We start from the raw sequence: 7,297 nt of genomic DNA, 5'->3' as shown, positions 1-7,297 counted from the left end.
ATTTTTTGATTTCTAGATTTTTTTTCTATTTTCCCCTTTAGAAGTGATTCCATTATCTTTTCTAACTCCAACGTTAAGCTGACTGATATAAGTATGGCATAATATTCCTAATATAGTTATGGCATTACCTACCTGCCAATTCTCTGGCACCACACCTTTCTCTGACAAATTATTAAACATGTGTAACTTGGATTTCTGCTATCTCTTTTCTAGACTCTTTTAAAATATACGGATGCAATCTGTCTGGATCTGCTTTGATTTTGATTTGATTTATTTTAAATGCACATTATATAATTTGTCCGATGCCTTGTTCACCTGATACTGAAATACTGAAGTACGATAGCCATTTAATATAATAACATAAGAAATAGGCGCGGGAGTTGGCCGTTCAGCTCTTCGAGCTTGCTGCGCCATTCAGTGAGATCATGGCTAATCTACTACTTCAATAATGTTTTCCTGCACTATCCCTGTATCCCTTGATGTTTTTAATATGTAGAAATTTATTGATCTCAGTTTTGAACATACTCAGTGACTGAGCCTCCACAGCCCTGGGGGCGGGGGGAGAAGGTGCAGAGAATTCCATAGATTCACCATCTTTGCCACTCTGCCATCACTGTCTGTGATTTTATTCTGACTGTCCTTGTTGGTCCAATTCCCATCCTGAACTTACTTTTATTCTTTCTGTGCCTGTAGAATTTTTTGGTTTACTATTTTGTTTTCTGTTCCATGATAATTTAATTTCGCAGTTTAAAGAACCAAGAAACCTTTGTTCGTGTAGTATGAGTGCAGAGAAGAGCCGCAGGCTACTAGGTGGGGAATTGCAAATTGGGAGGAACAGTTGAACAGAGATCCACAGGACATAGGGTAGGATTGAAAACAGAGTGTGTAGAAGTGTTGCCACAGAGAGAAGAAGCTGGAAGCTTGAGCTAGCTGTCTAAATTGTGGCAGGTTACTTTTATTATACCTGCTGGACTCGTTTCTGGGCAGGTTTAAGGGACCAAATTCCCACCTTTTTTCCTTTCAAATTGGCTTGGGCTTTTCTATCTTTTTTTTTTAAACCCCTCCCAGGAAATCACATGGTTTTTGGGTGGGCGTGGAGTGTGTATATAATGATACACAAGACCAGAGGGTCACTTCCTGTCCATCATCGTTTGTATCTTGTCCTGATCTGCTCAGTCCATCTCCAAAGGCGGGAACAATTTTCAGATTTTCTTTGGCAATCTTGAGTTTGATTTGGATTTGAAAGCTGTTGAGCAGAGAAGTGAAGTGTTTGCCTCAGAGGTAACTGAGATGATGGGGGAAAGGTGAGTCAACATTCGAAACCTGAGGGGATGAAGGGGACAAGGCAGTGGAATTGGAAGTTGTTAATTCGAGATAGAGTGCTGCAAGAGGGCTGGAGATGTACCAAACACCGAATGTCTGTACCTTTGAGTCGGGGTGAATGTCATGTGATTGCCTCCACCTCTACATGAGCAGCTTGCTCCTCAGGAAGCCTCTCTTGGGAATGGGAATGTGTGAAATGCTAATGAGGCAGTGTAAGCAGCCGATAACCTGGCAACATAGAGCAACAATGTAACTTTCGATGTATTAAAATCCCTTGAACTGTCTGCTGCGGTGAGATTATGCTTTAATCTTGTTAAATGCTGAGAATTTGTGTAAAAGTCACAAGGGCCAAATGGCATTATTAATTTGGTTTAACCAGACTTGATGGGAGGGAAGGTATCCTCAAAAGATTGCGCTGCGCCCCCAGCTCGCCAGTTTGCCTCTGGAATCTGAATCTAGAAATGCAGAAGAAGGCACCATTTTGAAGGATCACCTGTCAATCATCTATCACCAGTAAGTAATAATTATTGCACAGAATGCGAATGATCAATTTATCACGCATTGTCTAAGTCTCAGATACTGGCTAAAGCTTTGACGATGTATAGTTAAATTTGTTCCACAGTGTGCTGGCTAATTTCCAGGTCAAACGATTTGGCTGAGGCCGGCCCCACAGACAACTGACCTTCCATTGTCCGTCCTCCATGTTGAAAACTGGTGCGAGAGGCCAGCTGACATTTCAACTCCAGCCATTAATGCATCGTTTCAAATGTCACTATTTTCACTTAAGAACCACAGGTCAGAAACTGGAATCCTCACTTTTAATAAACAAAATGAGCATTTCACATCACCCAGTTGACGCTGGGGCCTGTCTGAAGGAGTTTAATTGCTGAACTATGCTGGGAAAGGTAGCATCGTGGGCTCAGTGGGATAAGTTGGTTCATGTTTTGCTGCCCACAGTCTGGGTGCTGACTGATTCTTTTCCATCTCTCAGTTAACACCGACAGTGAGACGGCAGTTGTGAATGTGACGTACGAAACAAAGGAACACGCAAAAACGTGAGTGATGACGGGGCCTCTAAACTTTGATAGGACTTTCCTGTTGTCACTGGATTGTTTTGTATATTGGTGCCCAGTATACACTATTCACCTTAACATGTGGCATCATTCTTCTGTGATTCCCTTATCACCACAAATTTCTCTCTGCCTGTGCACCAATAGTGACCAGCAACTTTGAGGAAGACCTGTACCCACCAGTACTGTACCCGTGTTATACAGTGACAGACCTGCACCCAGTACTACTGTACCCCAATGTTATACAGTGACAGACCTGTACCCACCAGTACTGTACCCCAGTGTTATACAGTGACAGACCTGTACCCACCAGTTATGTACCACAAATAACAAACAACAAAGGGAACAAGAACGAGATGGAACCACAGCACAAAACAACACAGTAAGATGACGCACAATAAGCTGACTGTTGAAAGTCTCAGGCAGCTCTGCTTATGGCACTGCTGTGACTGTTGGATGTTCTTCTGTAGTTTGTGGTATTAAAGTTTTGCACATCACTGAAATGCAATTAACAGCTTTGAACCTATTAGTTGTAGTTACCTATTCTGAAGGGTGGGATTCTATGTTCTGAACTAGCTTTTTGATTTAATTTTATTTTCAGTTTTTCTTTCAGTCTTCCTGCAATGCACTTCATGGCTGATGAGACAGGTTGTATAGCTAATGATTGGACAGACTGTAGAGCCGCTCTCAGGTCTCTGACAGGGCAGAGTGTGGAGCCTGTAGCAGGTCTCTGACAGGGCAGAGTGTGGAGCCTGTAGCAGGTCTCTGACGGGGCGGAGTGTACAGCCTGTAGCAGGTCTCTGACGAGGCGGAGTGTACAGCCTGTAGCAGGTCTCTGACGGGGCGGAGTGTACAGCCTGTAGCAGGTCTCTGATGGGGCAGGGTGTACAGCCTGTAGCAGGTCTCTGACGGGGCGGAGTGTGGAGCCTGTAGCAGGTCACTGACGGGGCGGAGTGTGGAGCCTGTAGCAGGTCTCTGACGGGGCGGAGTGTGGATCCTGTAGCAGGTCACTGACGGGGCGGAGTGTGGAGCCTGTAGCAGGTCACTGACGGGGCGGAGTGTGGAGCCTGTAGCAGGTCACTGACGGGGCGGAGTGTGGAGCCTGTAGCAGGTCTCTGACGAGACAGAGTGTGGAGCCTGTAGCAGGTCTCTGACGGGGCGGAGTGTGGAGCCTGTAGCAGGTCTCTGACGGGGCGGAGTGTGGAGCCTGTAGCAGGTCACTGACGGGGCGGAGTGTGGAGCCTGTAGCAGGTCACTGACGGGGCGGAGTGTGGAGCCTGTAGCAGGTCTCTGACGGGGCGGAGTGTGGCGCCTGTAGCAGGTCACTGACGGGGCGGAGTGTGGAGCCTGTAGCAGGTCACTGACGGGGCGGAGTGTGGCGCCTGTAGCAGGTCACTGACGGGGCGGAGTGTGGAGCCTGTAGCAGGTCTCTGACGAGACGGAGTGTGGAGCCTGTAGCAGGTCTCTGACGGGGCGGAGTGTGGAGCTTGTAGCAGGTCACTGACGGGGCGGAGTGTGGAGCCTGTAGCAGGTCACTGACGGGGCGGAGTGTGGAGCCTGTAGCAGGTCTCTGACGGGGCGGAGTGTGGATCCTGTAGCAGGTCTCTGACGGGGCGGAGTGTGGAGCCTGTAGCAGGTCACTGACGGGGCGGAGTGTGGAGCCTGTAGCAGGTCTCTGACGGGGCGGAGTGTGGAGCCACTGACAAGCCAATTGGACAAGGCCTATTACAATAATACTGTTCACATAAATTATCATAAATTAGCAATTCTACTTCAGAGTAGCTTTAAAAGCATCAGTGTCTGAGCCCTTGGTTGGTCTGTTGCCTTTCATAAATTCAGCCAAGAATGATGGTGTGAAAGTCTCCTCTGCCTTTTCAATGTAAGGGAAATAAGGTTAGGGCAGTCACAGCCCAATACCCCTACTGCCTTGGCCAAAACAAGGCCAGACTCACGTCTCCAGCCTCCATTCAATGCTCCATTCCCAACAGCTGCATCGTTTACACAGATGAGCACTAAGTTCATATAAAGTTTTTATGGGGAATAAAAATACTAAGAAATATTTGGAAAATTGGAATTTTTTTCATGAGAACTATGTGGATTATGGGGTGATAGGGTAGAAATGTGTAAAATTGTGAAGGATAGGAGCAGACTGTTCCAGTAGTTGAATGGGCCAAGAATCAGGGCCACAGGCACAAGAATAGATCTGAGTCTAGAAATACAAAGGACTTGCACCCATTCTTCAGGTGCTAATCGACCATCTAAGTTGCTAAGATGGCAGGAAGTTCATGCTCATTAAAAGCTGGTCATGCCCCACCAGTGTTGGCAAAATAATAGGTATGTGGGGCCTATGCCTGAAGCAGGGGTTATCCCTCTGGGCCCAGATTAGGTGCCCTGTCTGACAAGCAGTAATTTGACAGTGACAGAAGATGGCAGCGTAGTAATGTCACCGGACTAGTAATCCAGAATCGCAGTCTGAAACATAAGTTCAAATCTCACCACGGCAGCTGGTTTCAGTAATAATGACCATGGCAACCTTCATTGATTGTTGTAAAACCCCATCTTGTTCATTAATGTCCTTTAGGGAAGGAAACCTTGTTGTTCTTACCTGCTCTGGCCTACATGTGATTCCAGACCCACAGCAATGTGTTTGTCTCTTAAATGTCCTCTGAAATGGCTGAGCAAGCCACTCAGTTCAAGAGCAATTCAGGATGGGCAACAAATGTTGTCCTTGCCAGTGACGCCCACATCCTAAAAATGAATGAAGAAAAAAAAATCTCCTGTAATAAGGATTTTTATCCTTCAATGAATTAAAAGTTGCCCTTTGAAAGGTGCCATGAGATCTTTACGTTGACCCTGGAAGAACAGACAGGACCTCTGTTTATCATCTCATTTGAAAGAAGGCACCTCTGGAAGTCCAGGACTCCCTCAGTACTGTGCTGGAGTGGGTCTTGACCTCGATATTCTGACCCTGAGGCGAGGGTGATACCAACTGAGCCCTGGCCGTCAGCTTGGGAGGGATAACGGGAACTGGGCAGCTAGGTATAATTAGAACTATTAGCTGGTATGGAGGGTAAATGCTAGTACATGGGAACATAGAAGCAGAAGGAGGGCATTCAGCCCATCAAGCCTGCTCTGCCATTCAATACAATCATGGCTGATCATCCATTTCAATGCCTTTTTCGCACACTATCCCCATATCCTTTGTCATTGGTGTTTAGAAATCTCAATCTTTGCTTTAAACATACTCAACGACTGAGCTTCCACAGCCCTCTGAGGTAGAGAATTCCAAAAGATTCACAACCCTTTGAGTAAAAAAAAAATCTCCTCTTCTCGGTCCTAAGTGGCTTCCTCCTTATTTTGAAACTGTGCCCCCTTGTTCTAGACACCCCAACCAGGGGAAACATCTTGTATTGTGATTCAATGGATACCTTTAGATGTTGGAAAACATTCTGCTGGGAGTGAATACTTGAGATGTCCTCTGTATGGGTTGAGAAAGTAATGTCATAAACCTCTTGTCCCTCAGTGCAATCGAGAAGTTGAATGGCCACCAGTTTGAAAGGTACGCCTTGAGGATCTCATACATCCCGGACGAGGAGGCATTGCAGCCCCCGGCACAGCGGCCACGTCGAGGGCCTGGGAGTCGTTCCATCCGGGAGCACAGTCAGTCCGCGGGTGCCGTACCCTCGCACAAACAGCTGGACATTCCCCTGCGGATCCTGGTGCCCACCCAGTTTGTCGGTGCCATTATTGGAAAGGAGGGGCTGACCATCAAGAACGTCACACAGCAGACGCAATCAAAGTAAGCGCTGAGGTGACCGATTTCCCTTGTGCAGCTGGGGTCCTGGGGGTGGGGGTGGGGGTGGACGTCACTCCAGATTACAGCCTCCCCACCGCTCTCGAGTGTTGTTCAATTATAGCCTCCCCCTGCTCTTGAGTGTTGTTCACACTCGTCGCACTGTAGGGAGTTGATGTACGCTGCAGCCCCGTGGACTTCAAGTTCAGGCACCAGGGAGGGGGTCATGTTACCAGACGGGCCCCTCATAGCGGTGCGTGTGGGTGGGTCGAATTCCCCATCGATGGGGGAAAGGTGGAGGGGTGGCGAAGGTCGATTTTTCCCATGGGGTTGGCGGGGGGGCGACTGTAGAGGGAAGTTGAGTTACCCCATTGGGTGAGTCAAGTTTTCCCCATTCATAGAATTTTAAAGTGGTTACAGCACAGAGGAGGCCATTCAGCCAATTGTGACTGTGTCAGCTCTCTGTAAGAGCGACTCACCTGGTCCCACTCCCCCCACCTTTTCCATGTAGCCTTGCAAAACTTTTCTCCCCAGATAATTATCCAATACCAGTTTGAAAGCCACAATTGAATCTGCCTCCATGACACTGTCAGGCATTGCATCCCAGATCCTAGCCACTCACTGCATAAGAGTTTTTCCTCATGTCACTGCTTCTTTTGCCAGTCACCTTAAAATGTGTTCCCTGGTTTTTGACCCTTCCACCACTGGGAACAGTTTCTCCCTATCTACTCTGTCCAGACCCCTCATATTTTTGAACACCTCTATCAATTCTCTCAGCCTTTCCTTTGCCACGAAGGTGGGGGTGATTGAGTGCCCTGGCAGTTGGGGGAGCGTTGCCTTAGAAGTTAAAACAGATCAGCTGAGCATTCACAGCTCATGCACAGGCCATGCTAGATGCTGTGGTCCTGGATGCCTTTCCTTTTGAAAGTTGCAGTGATCTGAACCTGCCTGCTTCTCCCTCAAATCACTGATGTAACGTCGCTTTCAATCACAAGTTTACACAATGATGCGACTGCCACTAGGCCTGATGAATGGTGACCCATGCTGGTTAAGGCCCCACACCCCTCCCCGCACCAAGCCCGACCTGTGTCTGTTTGTCTTCCCCAAAACA

At 47.6% G+C, this 7,297-nt stretch overlaps 1 protein-coding gene across 1 annotated transcript in view; it reads left to right on the top strand.

The window, feature by feature from the left end:
* Positions 1–2,145: 2,145 nt before the first annotated feature.
* Positions 2,146–7,297, top strand: part of LOC144676509 (insulin-like growth factor 2 mRNA-binding protein 2) — a gene marked incomplete at its 3' end in the record, with an annotated part of 55,591 nt that continues 50,439 nt past the window's right edge. The window contains exons 1-2 of the mRNA XM_078536906.1: positions 2,146–2,378; positions 5,917–6,192. The remainder of the gene's footprint in view (positions 2,379–5,916; positions 6,193–7,297) is intronic.

The sequence above is a fragment of the Cetorhinus maximus genome, unplaced genomic scaffold, assembly GCF_964194155.1.
Source record: "Cetorhinus maximus unplaced genomic scaffold, sCetMax3.hap1.1 HAP1_SCAFFOLD_1652, whole genome shotgun sequence".
NCBI lineage: Eukaryota > Metazoa > Chordata > Chondrichthyes > Lamniformes > Cetorhinidae > Cetorhinus > Cetorhinus maximus.
Note: the sequence above shows the minus strand (reverse complement) of the source record. Positions and strands in the feature narration are given on the sequence as shown.